Source organism: Bos javanicus, chromosome 17 (genome assembly GCF_032452875.1).
Source record: "Bos javanicus breed banteng chromosome 17, ARS-OSU_banteng_1.0, whole genome shotgun sequence".
Taxonomy (NCBI): Eukaryota; Metazoa; Chordata; class Mammalia; order Artiodactyla; family Bovidae; genus Bos; species Bos javanicus.
Window position 1 is genome coordinate 15,941,473 of NC_083884.1, and position 19,181 is coordinate 15,960,653.

The 19,181-nt window shown below is 38.8% G+C and overlaps 1 protein-coding gene across 4 annotated transcripts in view; it reads left to right on the forward strand.

Moving 5' to 3' along the window:
- Window positions 1-413: 413 nt before the first annotated feature.
- The window catches only part of INPP4B (inositol polyphosphate-4-phosphatase type II B), a 456,612-nt gene continuing 437,844 nt past the window's right edge, over window positions 414-19,181 (forward strand). For all 4 annotated transcript variants that reach the window (XM_061384112.1, XM_061384115.1, XM_061384111.1 and 1 more), the window contains exon 1: window positions 414-479. The gene's annotated coding sequence lies outside the window, so the exon portion shown is untranslated. The remainder of the gene's footprint in view (window positions 480-19,181) is intronic.

Below are 19,181 nucleotides of genomic sequence, written 5' to 3' on the forward strand. Positions count from 1 at the left end.
AATATTTTACCTAGGAAAGAGGCATTCCTATAGAAGAAGCTATTTGCAAAGCAGAAATAGAGACACAGATGTAGAGAACAAACGTATGGACACCAAAGGGGGAAGGAAGGCTGGGATGAATTGAGAGATTGGGATTGACATATATGCATTATTGGTGCTATGTATAAAACAGGTAATGAATGAGAACCTACTGTATAGCACAGGAAATATACTCAGTGCTCTGTGGTGACCAAAGTGGGAAGGCAGTCCAAAAAAAGGAGGGGATATGTGCATATGTATAGCTGATTCACTTTCCCGTACAGCAGACATTAACACAACATTGTAAAGCAACTATACTCCAGTAATTTTTTTTTTTTTTTAAGAGGAGTTCCTGGTGAAACACCAGATCCTAACATTTGTCTTTTTGTTCTTTGCAGAGCTCTGAAATCAGCAAGGCAGTAATAAAAGAGTAGAAGTATTTGAAGAATACAAGAAAGCAGGTACGAGAGTGGTTCTCAATAATCAACCCATAGTATTGATTTAGATTGATGATTTATTCAAACCTACAGCCCCCATTATAAAAATATTTCACAAAAATGCAAGTTTGATGTTTTAGAATGTATGTGACTGCATATTATAGATAGATGATTATATCCTAAAGAGAAACTTATTTCTATGTATATATTAAGTCAATTTTGAGGATTTCAATTAGGCCAGGCCAAGGGAGACATGGGCTTCCCTTGTGGCTCAGCTGGTAAAGAGTCTGCCTGCAGTGCAGGAGACCTGGGTTCGATCCCTGGGTTGGGAAGGTCCCCTGGAGAAGGGAAAGGATACCCACTCCAGTATTCTGGCCTGGAGAATTCCATGGAGTGTATAGACTACGGGATAAGCAAAGAGTCAGACACGACTGAGCAACTTTCACTCAGGGAGATATGTGAAGGAATTAATTATTATTATTTATTATTAAATTGACACATATTTATAAAAGGCCTGCTATATGGCAAACACTCATCTATGAGATATTTGGTGATCATAAATTTGGACAAAACAGGCATAGTCTATTCCTGCCTTCATGGTGCTTGTAGTCCTGTGAACATGACATGAAATAAACAAACAAATATCAATATGTAAATAAAAAGTGTGGTAAATGTTATGAAGAGAAATTCTGTAGGGAAAATACTGGGAAAGAAGAGAGGAATCTATTACAGATGGACTAAACAGAGGATGTTTCTGTGGAAGATGGTGTTAAGCTAAGAGCCGAAGTATAAAGGAAAGAGTCCCAGGTAGAAAGAACAGCAGCGAATAAAGAACATAACTGACCAAGATTAAGGAGGGTCACAGAGGTGGAGAGAAGCTGAAGATGAAGCTGTGTTGAAAAATGAGATGGAGGTTTCCCTGATGACCCAGTGGTTATGACTCCATGCTTCCAGCGCAGGGGATACAGGTTCGATCCCTGCTCAGGGAACTGAGATCCCACATCCCCTGTGGTGCAGCCAAAGAGAAAGGAAATGAATGAACATGAATATGGCAATCAGCCTAGTCCCATAGGGTCTTCATGGTTATGCTAGAAGCGTCTTCAAACCAGCTTCGCTTGGCCACTTTTTGCCCTTGGGATTTCTGTCCTATGTCATTTGGTCTTTCTTCTGGTCCCCTGGGTGTATTAATAGAAGCTTTCAAATCTACCACCCAGCCCCACCCTCCTACATCTCCTGCCAGTGTACAGCATGAAAGGCTTATGACTGTGCAATAAGGTTCTCAGTGAGTCCCAATACTAGTTCCATGATCTGTTCTATATAAAACGGTTTGGGATCATAAAGGTTTGAAAATTTCTGAATACTTGTACCACTCTTAGGAGCTTTAAACACGCATGAACATAGGTTCTGGGAAGTTCTGTAGTATATACGTATATGAATGTGTTTGTGTGTGTGTGTGCACCTTTACTGAACTTGCTATAACTTAACTATTATTTCCAGGTTTACATTAGGAACTGTTTTAGAAGTTTCTGTCTTAGAAATACACATTTTAAGGGGTTCCTTATCCTCCTGAGGCTGGCCTGCTTTTAGGTAACTTGACCTGTTTTATGGATTTGCACATTAAGTTGTGTTTAATAATTTTCTAGAATCTGGATAATTCAAGCCAGAAAAAAAAAAAGTCAAACTGTTTGCTTCAGTGGTTTAGCTTTTCAGGCAGAAGACTTTTCTTGACCTGAATTATATGGTTAATTGCTTCAAATCCTGATTATACTTTGCATGTAAAAATAATACCTGAAAGTACCAATAAGGAATACTGGAGTAAAAGCTTACTAAGTAATCCACCCTTATGGCAGAAAGTGAAGAGGAACTAAAAAGCCTCTTGATGAAAGTGAAAGAGGAGGGTGAAAAAGTTGACTTAAAGCTCAACATTCAGAAAATGAAGATCATGGCATCTGGTCCCATCACTTCATGGCAAATATATGGGGAAACAGTGGAAACAGTGTCAGACTTTATTTTTTGGGGCTCCAAAATCACTGCAGATTGTGACTGCAACCATGAAATTAAAAGACGCTTACTCCTTGGAAAGAAAGTTATGACCAACCTAGATAGCATATTGAAAAGCAGAGACATTACTTTGCCAACAAAGGTCCGTCTAGTCAAGGCTATGGTTTTTCCTGTGGTCATGTATGGATGTGAGAGTTGGACTGTGAAGAAAGCTGAGCACCGAAGAATTGATGCTTTTGAACTGTGGTATTGGAGAAGACTGTTGAGAGTCCCTTGGACTGCAAGGAGATCCAACCAGTCCATTCTGAAGGAGATCAGTCCTGGGTGTTCTTTGGAAGGACTGATGCTCAAGCTGAAACTCCAGTACTTTGGCCACCTCATGCGAAGAGTTGACTCATTGGAAAAGACTCTGATGCTGGGAAGGATTGGGGGCAGGAGGAGAAGGGGATGACAGAGGTTGAGATGGCTGGATGGCATCACCGACTCGATGGACATGAGTTTGGGTGAACTCTGGGAGTTGGTGATGGACAGGGAGGCCTGGCATGCTGCAGTTCATGGGGTCACAAGTAGTCAGACATAACTGAGCGACTGAACTCAACTGAAGTAATTTTCAATGTTAATGTTAGTAATATTTGTCCTCTTAAATCAAAGGAAAACCACAAAAAAAAAATAGTATCTGCATCTTAGCTGCTCTGAATCTTATTCCTCTCCACTGAAAGCACTTATTCTCCTTTATTTGTAAAAGTCACATAATTTTAAAAGAGAGGAAGATATCTTGGGTTAGTGCCTACTTTAGAATCTAAAGAAATGATTTGGTTTTGTATAAAATGTGGAGATTCTGTATTTGCAGCAATAAAAGTTCATAGTGTTGGAGTTAACCTAAGCTTATCCCAGAAGAAAGATTCTCAGCATGTGTCAGAAAGAACACTGACTTTTTTAGATCAATTCAGTATCTTTCAATTCAGTCGACTACTCAGTTAACTATTTCTTAAAAAAAATCTTGAAAACTTCTCTGGTATTTATAACTTAGAAACAAAAAAGCCTTGTTTCATCCCCAGAAAGATGAGACAGCTGTCCCTTAATTACTACTCTTGTCGTTTGCTTTCTACTAGAGATGTGTTTCAAATTTGAAACCTAATTACAAATCTTAATTGAATATGGCTTAAAAAAAGAAAAGAAAGTAAAATGATTAACATGAAAACATAAAACAGGGAGGAAAACAGGGTAATATTACAGCCAGATTGAATAATCACCTGTTTTAGAATGAGTTGGTGCCTGGGGAACATGCTTTCTGGCATGAAATTGAACTTTACTGTTTCCTTTTTCAGAAGGAATTTTAGCAACTAAATGACAATTCTTTTAATTTCTTTAAATTGTTTTCAGGGACTGTATTTTGCTCAGCATAAAAACAATGGATTTTTAAAGTGTTCAAACTGGAGTTAAATCCCTCCTCCCTAACTCATTCTCTGTCTGCCCCTGGACAAATTTTCAAAGTGTTCTCAATCTCAGTTTACCCATTAATAAAATAGATATTTTAAGATGTCCTTTTAAAATATCCATTCTACAGTGTGGTTTCTTTTGCATTTGTCTCTTGACTTATACACTGACTAGATATATTCAGTTCTAGAAAGAAGGGAAAAAAGAGAAAAAGTGAAAAGGAACAAAACTAGAGTTGAGAAGGTACATTTAATATCTAGCACAGAATATTGCCAATACCATATATTCAGAAATTGCTTATTGATTCTGTACCTTGAAGGCAAAGACTAGAAGGCAGATTCATTACTCCTTTTACCTGAGCTATTTGTTGCTTGTTTTTGTGTGTGTGTGTGTGTGTGTTTGTTTTTTTTTATTGTGAGTATTTTGGATTCTGCTGTCCAGATTGTAAATCCCACTTAAGGGCACAGTGACATATTGCTTCTGAATTACTCACAGTACTTTGCCTCTGTGTTGCTCATTTATTATTTGTTTAATAATCAGGATAAGAGTTGCTCAGTTATTATTTGTTTAGAGTGAGGCAGTGAACTAACAGGGCAGGAAGTAGGTAACCCTGATTGCCCTATCTTCTGGTTTACAAACACCACGTCTAACATTGGAAACACAAGTGGCTTTACCTCCCTGTGGATGATTTCGTTCAGTGATAGTGTACCCACTTCCTGTTGCTGCTCCATGCACTCTGCTCCCATCCGACGAGCTAATTTCCTGTTATTTATGCATGTTCTACATTTGTAGCTTTAGGGCTTTGTTCGCACCGCCTCCACTTTCAGTATTTTTCTTCCTTATTTTCTCTCATTTTCCCTCCCTCTTCCCTGCCTCCCTTTCCTTTTATCTGTACCCACCTTTCTGGTGTATAAATCTCTTAAAGTCTGGCCAAATAGCATCTCCTCCATGAAGCAGTCCCAGGTTATCTGTTGAGATAATTATCTTACCCACTTTGCTTTCTGTTTTGTTGTGTTTTGTGTTCAGGCACTGTTCCTTGTTGCCCATTCATTAGTATATAAGGTGACGCTGAACACAGCGCCAGTGAGAGCCCAGCCACATTGTATATTAATGGCTCTTTCCTTTTACCCTCCACTCTATTTACCAAACAGCTCAACAAGGGACTGGACCTCTGACAGTGTTTGCTGCTTGACTGAACACTGGTTTCTGAGTTACTGGTAGCATGAATTTAGGCCATTGAGCACCAGGTTGCAGTCACATCAGTCGCGAGTCCAGTTGCCTTTTTTTTTTTTTTTTAAACTTTACAAAATTGTATTAGTTTTGCCAAGTATCGAAATGAATCTGCCACAGGTATACATGTGTTCCCCATCCTGAACCTTCCTCCCTCCTCCCTCCCCATACCATCCCTCTGGGTCGTTCCAGTGCACCAGCCCCAAGCATCCAGTATCCTGCATCGAACCTGGACTGGCAACTCGTTTCATACATGATAGTATACATGTTTCACTGCCATTCTCCCAAATCTTCCCACCCTCTCCCTCTCCAACAGAGTCCATAAGACTGATCTATACATCAGTGTCTCTTTTGCTGTCTCGTACACAGGTTTATTGTTACCATCTTTCTAAATTCCATATATATGCGTTAGTATACTGTATTGGTGTTTTTCTTTCTGGCTTACTTCACTCTGTATAATAGGCTCCAGTTTCATCCACCTCATTAGAACTGACTCAAATGTATTCTTTTTAATGGCTGAGTAATACTCCATTGTGTATATATACCACAGCTTTCTTATCCATTCATCTGCTGATGGGCATCTAGGTTGCTTCCATGTCCTGGCTATTATAAACAGTGCTGCGATGAACGTTGGGGTACACGTGTCTCTTTCCCTTCTGGTTTCCTTAGTGTGTATGCCCAGCAGTGGGATTGCTGGATCATAAGGCAGTTCTATTTCCAGTTTTTTAAGGAATCTCCACACTGTTCTCCATAGTGGCTGTACTAGTTTGCATTCCCACCAACAGTGTGAGAGGGTTCCCTTTTCTCCACACCCTCTCCAGCATTTATTGCTTGTAGACTTTTAAAATGTATTCTTACTTGTGACAGCTATGTACCTTGCAGTCAGGAGCCTAGCTCTGCCCCTAGTGGTCAGTTTAGAAAAAACTGACATCTTAACAATAATGAGACTTTCAATCCATGAACACACACACACACACACACACATATCTTCATTTGATTTTGTCTTATTTCTTTTATCAGTGTTCTGTAGATTATAGCATAAAGATTCTGTACATATTTTGTTTGATTTTGTTTCTAACTTTTTGCTTTTGGTCCTATAATAAATGGTACTTTTAAAAAGTTTATTTTTCCATTTTCATAGCTATTTTGTAGACAATTGATTTTTATGTATTGACTTTATATTGCACAACTTCGATAAAATTTTTTCTAGCTTTTTTGGTAGATATTTTTGGCTATTTTCTGCACAGGCAATCATGTTGTCTGCAAATAGATACAATGTTAGTTGTTTCTTTCCAATCTGTATGTCTTTTGTTTTTTCCTTGCCTTATTGCTTTAGTTATGACTTCTGCTGTGAAATTGAAATTGAAGAGGAAAGGAGAGAGTGGAAATTCTTACCTTATTCCTGATCTTTGCATCAAAGTACTGAGTCTTTTATTTTGTAGTTATGATGGTAACTGTAACACTTTTATAGATTTCCATAATCAAAGTTCTTCTCTTTCATTCTTAAGTTGCTGAGAGTTTTTTGTTTGTTTGTTTGCTGCTACTGCTACTGCTGCTAAGTCGCTTCAGTCGTATCCGACTCTGTGCGACCCTATAGATGGCAGCCCACCAGGCTGTCCGTCCCTGGGATTCTCCAGGCAAGAACACTGGAGTGGGTTGCCATTTCCTTCTCCAATGCATGAAAGTGAAAAGTGAAAGTGAAGTCGCTCAGTCGTGTCTGACTTTTAGCGACCCCATGGACTGCAGCCCACCAGGCCCCTCCGTCCATGGGATTTTCCAGGCAGGAGTGCTGGAGTGGGGTGCCATTGCCTTCTCCGTCTGTTTGTTTACTAAACAATTATCTGAATGAGAGTTTCTTTTTTCTGAATGTTGAATTTTTGTCAAGTACTTTTTTTGCATCTTTGAGATGATCATATGTGTGCAATTTTTGAATGTTGAACTAGTTTTGCATTCCTAGATAAACCCCTCTGTATACCGGTTCATTCTAGAATGAACTACTTGTATGTACTGTTGAATTAGATCTGTTATAGCTAAGCTTTGGTTGATATTTTTTTCTGAGTCAAATTTCATGAGCATGTTTTTCTGTATTTTTCTTTTCTTATATCATCTTTGATTTTGCACTGGGATAATGCTGGCCTCATAAAAGAAATTAGAAATTATTCACCATTTTTGGTTTTCTCAAAGAGTTTGTACAGATTTTTATTATTTGTTCTTCAAATTTTTAGTACCACTCATCAGGAAAGTCATCTAGCCTAGAGTTTTGTTTGTAGGTTCTAAATATGAATCCAAGTACAGGACTACTCAGCTTATACATTTCTTCTTGAGTGAGATTTGGCAGTTTTTGTTCAAGCAATTTGTTCAATTTTATATAATCACACTTTATAGTTGATTTAAAATGTTGTGCTACTTCCTGGTGTATAGCAGAGTGATTCAGTTATACATACACATATATATTCTTTTTCAGATTCTTTTCCATTATGGTTTATTACAATATACTGAGTACAGTTCGCTCCGCTATATAGTAAGACCTTGTTTAATTGTTACATTTATTTTCATATTATTCAGAATCTCTCTTAATTATTTAAGTTCTGGTTTGTAGTGATGCCTCCTCGTCCATTCCTGATATTGCTAATGTATAGCTTCTCTCTTTTGTCTTGGTCAGTCTGGATAAGTTTATCAATTTTATTTATCTTTGGGATTTATTGAATTTTTTTCAATTGTTTTAATTTTCAATCATACTGATTTCTGCTTTAATTTGTATTATTCCCTCCCTTATGGGAGAATGTAGTCTTTCTAATTTTACTAGAAAACTAGTTTTACTAGTATGTACTCTTTCTAGTTTCCTAAGGTAACTTGGATCATAGATTTGAAACTTTTCTAATATTAATATAATATATTTTTATAAGTACGTCTATCATTGGTACATTCCACAAATTTTGTCATTATTCTTTACTTTCATAATTCAAATTATTTTCTAATTACTTTTGTGATGTCCTCTTTGGCCCAGTGGTTATATAAAGAGTGTGTTACCTATTTCCCTAATATTTGTATTTTTTAGATACTTTTCTGTTATTGAATTCTAGTTTAATTATATTATGTTCTGAAAATATACATATATGGTTTAAATTCTTTTAAACTTGCCACAGTTTTTTGGCTCATGTCAAAAAATAAGAACTTCCTTCAGATCTGAACTGAAAGAAAACAGGGGAAAATGAAAAGTCACTGCCTGTGGTTTACCTCTCTCCGTTTTAGTTCCCTCTCACAATTTTCCTGCTTTTGTTTATTTTTCAAAATGCCCAAGTAGCTTGCTTTTTGTATCTACTTGTAATCAGTGAGGCATATAATATTCAGTTTCCTTGGTCCATTTCTGCTAGAAATGGAATACCTAAAATTTTGCATATATTTATTTAATCCTCTCCACAATTCACTAAACAGGTATTACCATTTTCCTAACTTATGATGAGGAAACTAAGGAATGGTTTGATTTAGATAATTGCCCTAGATCCCAAAGGGGCAGAACCTCGGCAGTCTGGGTCCGGAATAGCTCTCTTCACCACTTTGCTATGTCACTCATGCTAAATTACTGTAACAGTAAGTGCCATTCCTTCCCTGCTGAGCCACCTGGGAAGGAGACAAGGGGTCTGTCCCTGGGTGGAGAAGATCCCCTGGAGAAGGACATGGCAACCCACTCCAGTATTCTTGCCTGGAGAATCCCATAGACCGAGGAGCCTGGCGGGCTACAGTCCATGGGGTCACAGTCAGACACGACTGAGCAACTAAGCATACAGGCATGAGAGGGATTCAGATGTGCACACTAGACTAACAGAGAGTTAAACTATAAAAGACCCTAGAACAACAGCAAGAAATAGTCAAGTCAAACAGAGGCACACTTAAGAACTTGCCAGACAAAGGGAAAACAATTGATGAAGAAATTCTCAGAGCAGTTCACTATTGGGAAAAGAACCAGGCAATATTAAGTGCTAAAATGTTTATGGGAGGGATAGAGGGGTTTGGGGAGTAGGGGGTTGGAGAGAGGAGGGAGAGGAGGGTGAAGAGGTAGATGTTATATTGCTTATGCTATTTAAGGATTGAAAATTAGTACTTTGGAGAGAATATAAAAAGCTTTTCCATTTAAACAGGTTATTCTATATAGCAGATTCTCAGTAAATACATGTCATATGAATTAATGATTACGATACTTTCTTTCCTTACTTCTCCTTACATGAGAAGTGAAAACAGCCCTAAAAGTTGGACAGCCTTAGCTTGAGACTGTAAAGATGGGAAAGGAAATAGATTTATTCAGTATTCAGGCAAAAATCAATGACTTACTTTCACATGAAGCTATACTTAAACTCCATACTGTCTCAGTAATAACCCTTCATATATTCTAGCTGAAAGAAGCTTCTCTGGTGGCTCAGTGGTAAAGAATCTGCCTGCAATGCAGGAGCTGCAGGAAACATGGCTTTGATCCCTGAGTTGGGAAAATCCCCTGGAGGAGGGCTCGACAACCTACTCCAGTATTCTTGCCTGGAGAATCCCATGGGCAGAGGAGCCTGGTGGGCTACAGTCCATAGGATTGCAAAGAACCAGACATGACTGAGGTGACTCAGCATGCATACATACTCTAGCTGATCCTAGATTAGTTCATACTTTAAAGGGAATTCACTCAATTAATCCACGATTTCTTTAGTTGCATGAGAGGCACCAGAGAAACTAAATGAATTTGCAGGTGGAACAGTGGCTTAGAACTTCACCACTCAGCCTTGTTCTTTTTGTTGATATTCTTCCCAATTCAGATTTAACAATTAAAATTTTTTTTTGAGTACCTATTGTTTGCTCTTATTGTAGTGCAGTTTTGAGTAAATATTTTAAGGTAGAATGTGTGATTGTGTACACATTTGAGTGTAAAGAAACTGCTTTCAGTGAGAGAATTCAGACTTATCATCTGTATGCAGTAAGGAGTATGATGGAGAAATCTTAGTTAGGTTACACTGTATTCTTTGTAGATAACCTCAGGCACTCTATGAACATCTCTGGAGAGTTAGAGCGAAATTGTAATGATCACAAATATGCATTTATTCTTGCCTGTCATAATAAAAAGCAGAAGATAAAATTTTAATTAAATTTATTATCTTACTTTGAAATTTCAGATTTCAAAAGAAAATGAGAAATTAATCATCAGAAACCATAGCTAATTCAGTCAATACTAATTTGAACCTGAAATGTAGTCTCAAAAGGAATTCAGTTGGTTCTGTGAATGAATAACTTCTGATGTCTGTATTAGAAATGGCCTGAGGATACAGCCAAAGCTTCAGTTTTAGTTTTTCTCAAACATATAGTATTTAACTGGCCTTGGGTGGATGTGTGGGACGGTAAGGACTTTGCAGTATTTGACGTTGCTGAGATAGCACTTCCTCAAAGCCCTCTTTAGTTCGTGTGAAGGGAAGAATCAACCTCCATCCAAATTAAACTTCTCTCTGCATGCCTCTGCTTCTTGAGATAGGCTTGAGAAGGACTGCTAGGAGCCATTACATTTGGAATATGCAGCTGCCGAATAATAGTATCAGGAGAAAAGCTCTGTCTTCTTAAGTATAGACAGTAGACTCCTGTCCTCTAGATAATTTTCAGACGACAGAGAAGGCCTTTTAAAAATACCCAAGCGTCTAGTGAATTTCTATAAAACTCTCTTGTACCATTTTTTTTTAAACCTCTGCTGTATGATAGCAATTAAAAAACAAACAAACAATGTATTTAGGGCTGGTGACCAGTTTTACAAGCTTTTGTTAAGTAAGCAAAATGTCATGTGTCACATGAAGTATTTATAGAGAAAAATTACCTTGAAATTTCAACCTTTTCTGGAACATTTGATGAAAATTCCTATCCTTTGGATGATGTGTGAGTAGCAACCAAAAGTGTCATACTGTGAAGAAAAAAGTCAAAAAGAGAAGAGCAAATATTGTAAATTAACCCATATACGTGGAATCTAGAAAAATGGTATGCTGCTGCTGCTGCTAAGTCACTTCAGTCGTGTCCGACTCTGTGCGACCCCATAGATGGCAGCCCACCAGGCTCTGCCATCTCTGGGATTCTCCAGGTGAGAGTACTGGAGTGGGGTGCCATTGCCTTCTCTGAGAAAAATGGTATAGATGATCCTATTTGCAAAGCAGAAATAGAGACACAGATGTAGAGAACAAATGTATGGATGCCAAGGAGGGAGTGGGGTGAATTAGGAGATTGGGATTGACCCATAAACACTATTGATACCAACGTGTAAAATAGATTACTAATGAGAACATACTGTATAGCAGAGGGAACTCTGTTGAGTGCACCGTGGTGACCTGAATGGGAAGAAAATCCACACGGGAGGGGATTTATGTATACGTATCCTGATTCATTTTGGTGCACAATAGAAACTGACATAGCATTGTAAAGTAACTATGCTCCAATAAAAAATAATAAAAAAAAGAGGTTAAAAGCCCACCTTAGAACAAAAGAACTTCTAACCAACCCGAGTGGCTGCTAAGCCTGTGGAGCTTTTCTGTCCCACCTCTGGGTCTCAGTGTTCTCATCTCTTAAATGGAATGACCCCTAGTTTCCTTAAGTCTCAATTCTGTACTGTGTTAGAACATTTTATCTCAGTGTTTAAAAGAGTGGTTATAGTAGACATATGTAACCAACCTCTTGGGAAGAGTTGACTGAGATTAAATCAAGCATATTTTCACATATTTACTTTGTAATTCTTCAGATTGCTTTCCTTTTTGTGACGACACAGAACACAGTTTAACAAGTCAGGTGGTGGACTCGCTATATTCCCAGAGCTGCTCCAAGTGCTTCCTGTTAGGATCCTTGATTATTGTTAGAAACTTTAAATTCTGGGCTTCCCTGGTAGTTCAGACAGTAAAGAATCTGCCTATAGTGCAGGAGACCCGGGTTCGGTCCCTGGGTCAGGAAGATCCCCTGGAAAAGGGAATAACACCTGCTCCAGTATTCTTGTCTGGAGAATCCCATGGACAGAGGAGCCTGGTGGGCTATAGTCCGTGGGTTGCAGAGTCAGACATGACTGAGCGACTAAGATTTTAAAGTCTGGTGCAAATCTGTTGTGATGCTGAAGTGTTCTGAGTTCTCAGGGTTAAGGATGCCTTATCACCGGAATTGACAGAGCCTTCCTTTCTTACTTCATATACAGTGGAGATCCATGTCGTTCTTATCCTAAACTGAAACAAATGAGCAGCAGGCAGACTGACCTCTGACAGTGAGCCAAAGGCGTAAATCTTTGACTTCGCTTGTTCTAGGGAGTTCTCTGTATTGCTTCTTTGTGTTCTGTCCTTCTGAACATCAAGAATTTGCTAGTTTCAGTGACCATCTAATACTCATTGTGATTTAGAATGATTTCTTACCTTATATTTTCCTTAAAGTGGTGGTTCTCAAGCTTGAATATGCATAAGAATCATCTGTGCTACGGTGTGAATTCGAATTTAGTAGATCTGGGGTCTGGCTCAAGGTTCTGCGTTTCTTACAAGCTTCCGGGTGATGCAGACACCGCAGATCCAGGAACCACATTTTGAGTGGAAAAGCCTTCAAATAATGTTACTTTTTGGTTATGTTCTATCCATGTGTCTTCTATTTCATGTCTGTGGTGCTTCCTCATGTTAAAGGAAGCATAGCTAACTAATTCAGTACTGAGCCCCCAAAGCTGGACTTCTGATCAAAGTGGAGCCCTGACAGCTCACATCTTTATTCCTCTCATGACAAAGCATCACCTCACCAAACTTAATATTAGTGGTAAAACCATCCTGATGGCCTGGGGAATTGAATTGTCCTCTGACACAATTGGTTAATTGGTTTTCCTGGGCAGAATCATGGCCCCTGAATGTGCATCTTTTGCTCTGATTGGAGTTATCCTCTGTGTGTTGAGGATCCACATGAGAAGACAGAGAAGATTTTGACCTTAAATATATGCTTGATTTTGTTTTTTATGTAAAATATTTGCCAACTTATGCCATTTTTTTCCAAAGAAAAAATTTTCCCTGAAATCATATGTTTAATTCTGCAGTTACTTTTGAAAGTTGAAACATAAGAATAAACCCTGTTACTGAGAATATGACCTAAATCAAATTCCTTATGCTTATACAGTGGAAGTGAGAAGTAGATTTAAGGGACTAGATCTGATAGAGTGCCTGATGAACTATGGAATGAGGTTCATGACATTGTACAGGAGACAGGGATGAAGACCATCCCCATGGAAAAGAAATGCAAAAAAGCAAAATGGCTGTCTGGGGAGGCCTTACAAATAGCTGTGAAAAGAAGAGAAGCAAAACGCAAAGGAGAAAAGGAAAGATATAAGCATCTGAATGCAGAGTTCCAAAGAATAGCAAGAAGAGATAAGAAGGCCTTCCTCAGCGATCAATGCAAAGAAATAGAGGGAAACAACAGAATGGGAAAGACTAGAGATGTCTTCAAAAAAATTAGAGATCCCAAGGGAACATTTCATGCAAAGATGGGCTCAATAAAGGACAGAAATGGTATGGACCTAACAGAAGTAGAAGATATTAAGAAGAAGTGGCAAGAATACACGGAAGAACTGTACAAAAAAGAGCTTCATGACCCTGATAATCACAGTGGTGTGATCACTCACCTAGAGCCAGACATCCTGGAATGTGAAGTCAAGTGGGCCTTAGAAAGCATCACTACGAACAAAGCTAGTGGAGATGATGGAATTCCAGTTGAGCTATTTCAAATCCTGAAAGATGATGCTGTGAAAGTGCTGCACTCAGTATGCCAGCAAATTTGGAAAACTCAGCAGTGGCCACAGGACTGGACAAGGGCAGTTTTCATTCCAATCCCAAAGAAATCAATGCCAAGAATGCTCAAACTACCACACAATTGCACTCATCTCACACGCTAGTAAAGTAATGCTCAAAATTCTCCAAGCCAGGCTTCAGCAATACATGAACTGTGAACTTCCTGATGTTCAAGCTGGATTTAGAAAAGGCAGAGGAACCAGAGATCAAATTTCCAACATCCGCTGGATCATCGAAAAAGCAAGAGAGTTCCAGAAAAACATCTATTTCTGTTTTATTGACTATGCCAAAGCCTTTGACTGTGTGGATCACAATAAACTGTGGAAAATTCTTCAAGAGATGGGAATACCAGACTACCTGACCTGCCTCTTGAGAAATTTGTATGCAGGTCAGGAAGCAACAGTTAGAAATGGACATGGAACAACAGACTGGTTCCAAATAGGAAAAAGAGTACGTGAAGGCTGTATTTTGTCACCCTGCTCTTTTCACTTATATGCAGAGTACATCATGAGAAACGCTGGGCTGGAAGAAGCACAAACTGGAATCAAGATTTCCAGGAGAAATATCCGTAACCTCAGGTATGCAGATGACACCACCCTTATGGCAGAAAGTGAAGAGGAACTCAAAAGCCTCTTGATGAAAGTGAAAGAGGAGAGTGAAAAAGTTGGCTTAAAGCTCAACATTGAGAAAACTAAGATTCCATCACGTCATGGGAAATAGATGGGGAGACTTTATTTTTGGGGGCTCCAAAATCACTGCAGATGGTGACTGAAGCCATGAAATTAAAAGACGCTTACTCCTTGGAAGGAAAGTTATGACCAACCTAGATAGCATATTCAAAAGCTGAGACATTACTTTGCCAACAAAGGTCCGTCTAGTCAAGGCTATGTTTTTTTCCTGTGGTCATGTATGGATGTGAGAGTTGGACTGTGAAGAAGGCTGAGTGCCGAAGAATTGATGCTTTTGAACTGTGGTGTTGGAGAAAACTCTTGAAAGTCCTTTGGACTGCAAGGAGATCCAACCAGTCCATTTTAAAGGAGATCAATCCTGGGTGTTCTTTGGAAGGATGATGCTAAAGCTGAAACTCCAGTACTTTGGCCACCTCATGCAAAGACTTGACTCATTGGAAAAGACTCTGATGCTGGGAGGGATTGGGGGCAGGAGGAGAAGGGGACAACAGAGGATGAGATGGCTGGATGGCATCACCGACTCGATGGACATGAGTTTGGGTGAACTCTGGGAGTTGGTGATGGACAGGGAGGCCTGGCGTGCTGCAATTCATGGGGTCGCAAAAAGTCAGACACAACAGACCAACTAAACTGAACTGAACTGAACTGAACTGAACTATGATCCTGGCTGAACAAATGTGAATGGAATTCTCTTGTAGTAATGGTAGGCTTCAAAGCACTTGACATTTCCCATGAGGGGAAAGGAACTGAGAAGGTAGAGGTAAATTCCATCTGGATCGTATTCCTTCTTTCACCTCTTCTTGTCCCCAGATAGCATTTGGCTGATCTGCAGAAATTCAGCCCATCCATGTACATATTGCAAAGTGTGGATGTTTAGAAGTTTTTAAAGTGATTTAGCATCCTGAATTATATCTGCTTTATCAGAATGAAGTCCTGAGTCCAGAAGGTTTTGCAACACTAACATGAAGTGAGCAGTTTAGTAGCTTAGTTATTGAAAGGCTATTTTTGTTCAATCGCTAAGTTGTGTCTGACTCTCTTGCCACCCCATGGACTGTAGCCCGCCAGGCTCCTCTATCCATGGGATTTCCCAGGCAAGAATTGAACCCACGGATGAAGATGTAGCTTGAACCTGCATCTCCTGCTTGACTGGCAGATTCTTTACCACTGAGCCACTTGGGAAGCCCATGAAAGGTTATACCATCAACATAATATGTGTGTGTTAGTTGCTCAGTTGTGTCCAACTCTTTGTGACCCCATGGACTGTAGCCTTCCAGGCTCCTCTGTCCATCAAATTCTCCAGGCAAGAATACTGGAGTGGGTAGCCCATTCCTTCTATAAGATGGAACCCATGTCTCCTGCATTGCAAACATGTTCTTTACCACTAGCACCACCTAGGCTACACTCCATCAACATAACAGAAATTTGCTATTCTAGTATTTTTTTTTTGAGATGGTTGGAAAATAATAATTCATTTGACATATCACATCAAAGCACTGTTTGTAAACCTAAATGAAAATGGCAGATATATAGTGTCATCAAGCCTCCAAGTACTCTCCTTCTGGACTTCAGCCTGAACAGGCCAAGAAGCATCTTTAACCAGAGGTTCAGTCAGAAACAAAGAACAGCCTGTGGTACGATGTCTCACACCCATGTCATCCTGGGATACATCCTAAACCACAAGAGCCTCTTGTCAAGTATCCTGGCCCACTATTTCACTCCCATTTTGCCATGAGCTTAGTTGGCTATGACTCAATCTTCCTTGGATCCTCTCACTTTTGAAAATTACATAAGGTCTTTGGAGTCTTTTTTTTTTTTTTCCTATGAAAAATAGTCCCACCTGCCTTCTACCTCTTGAGAAAATATTTTGTCTCTTTGTCGTAATGGGGACCTGCTTTTCTGCAGTTTTCTGCTACCTTGCTGCTTATTGTAATGAAGACCAGCCACATATACAGAGCCTGGAGGCAGGGTTACTGTTTTCCAGGTGTTACAAGAGCCCTCCTAAGCTGTTATGCCTTGCTCTGCCACACCTCCACCCCTGTTGATCCTTTTCATTGGCCAAACTCCGGTTCTCTTTACACTTTTCTACCAGACACAAGGTCTTCTCTTGGCCCATATATTCTCTTGGGCCATTGCAACGACCGTGGGAATAACCCCACCTAGCATCCTTCCTGGTACCAATTCTTTGTCTTATGGATGCTAGTGACCACAAAGACCACCCTGTTTTGTCTACCCATTTATCCCATAAAAGTTCCCTGGACTTATCACTTAGGACTAAATTCTCTCAGCTTCCAGTACGTCACATCTTTCCCCTTAATGACTTCCCAATCCAGCCTAGAAACCTTTCAGCCACGTTAGTATTATACCCTTCTCTCACTGCACCTGTAGACAGAACCCCAACACTATATCAACTAAACTGTCCTTCTTCGCCAGGCTGATGAGCTCTGCTGGAGAAAGTCACACAGTTATACAGAGGTCTCCATGAACCTGTGTCTCCAGGCTCAGATGGACCCATACTGTCCCACCTACTTGTTCCTCGCCCATTGCTCGGAAAGACCAGCACAAGATTCCATCACTCTTCTCAAAGCTTTGTGTTCCTCCTATTTCGTCTCAACACATGAACATAATTTAGTTAAATTCATGAGTATTTATGACATACCAAAGTCACAAAGAAAAATATAGTAGACGTTTTATACCTGTTACCCAGTTTTATTTTCTACATGAGAGTTCCTTTTTAAAAAAAATTTCTTGGCTGTGCCACATGCCATGTGGATTCTTAGTTCCTTGACCAGGGATCGAACCTGTGCCCCCTACATTGTAAGCATGGTCTTAACCACTGGACCACCAGGGAAGTCCTTACCCAGTTTAGTAAATCAAACTTTCTCAGTAGAGTTGAAGACCCCTCGATCCTCCTCCTGATCACATCTCACACACCCTTCCTCCCAAATATCATAACAATTTTCTTTTAATGTTTATTGTACATTTCTCTGTGATTGTACTTATGATGTGTATGGACCCCTGTGCAATGCAGAACTGGAATATTATTTTATATGTTTTAAAATTTTCTATAAGTGCCATTGTCTTTCTTTCTCTGTCTCTCTCTGTCTGATGGTCCTTTTCACTCTTTCTCTTTTCTCTGTGCTTTGTGAAGTTAATCAGTGTTGATACTTGAAATGAAAATTCATCCTATATAGGATGAATAGACCACCTTATATTTTTCTAGTTTCTTATTGACGGACCTATTTCAATATTTATTATCAGTTGATTCATTGTAAACATCCTTTCAACTGTCTTCTGGTATGCATTTGTTTAAATTTTTCTCAAATGTATGCTTCGAAGTAGAATTGCTTTTCAACTTTACTAGTATTACCAAATTATTTTCCATTATGATTGGAACAGCTTCAGTGCATGAAAGTTTCTGTTGTTCCAAATCCTCATTAATATTTGAGGTTTTGAGATTTCAAAATTTTTACTTATTAATGGTTATGTACTTTTAGTCTGCCTTTCCATGATAACTGCTGCTGCTGCTAAGTCACTTCAGTCATGTCTGACTCTATGCAACCCCATAGATGGCAGCCCACCAGGCTCCCCCATCCCTGGGATTCTCCAGGCAAGAACACTGGAGTGGGTTGCCATTTCCTTCTCCATCCATGATAACTAGCAAAGTTCAAAATCTCTTAATATGTTTCTTGGCAATTTGTGTTTAATATTTTTGAGTTACTTATTTACATGTTTTGCTAGTGTTTTCTCTTGGGTTTGTTTTTCTAACATTCTTAAAATATTCTGGAAACTAAATCTTTATTGGTTACCTTAATCGAACACATTATTTCCTTTTTCTACTTGTTTTAGGTTTTATTTGCTCCTTTTCTAGTTGTAAGGGAAAACTTAGATCACTGATTTGAGGTCATTTTTTCTATTATAAGCATTTAATACTCTAAATTTCCCTTCAACATATTTTGATATGTACTATAGTAATTTCATTCTGATTCTAATGAGTGTGAGTGTGATTTATATACACACACTTGTTTTTATTGCAATTCTCTTCAATTTGTTAAGGTTTGTTTTATGATCTAGGATATAATCTTAGTGAATATTCCATATATACTTTGAAATACATACGTATATTCGGTTGCTGTTGAATTCATTGTATTATAAATGTCAATTAGGTCAAGCTGTTGGTGGTGTGATTAAGTCTACTGTATCCTCACTGATTTATGTTTACTTCTTCTGTCCATTACTGAGAGAGGGATGTTGATATCTCCAAGCATATCATTGAAGATTTGTCTGTTTCTCCTTTTAGTTAAGTTTTTGCTTCATGTATTATGAAGCTTTGCTGTTAGGCACATGTGTGTTATGTACCTTTTGATATTGCTTGATGTGAAATCTATTTTAATTAAATTAATATAGTCACTCCAGTTTTCTTTTGATTAATGTTTGCATGGTTTACATTTTTTGATCCTTTTACTTTAACCTATGTATGTCATTCTATTTAAATATAACTATGAAGCATATATTTCATTTTCAGTTCGGTTCAGTCACTCAGTCTTTGTGACCCCATGGACTGCAGCACG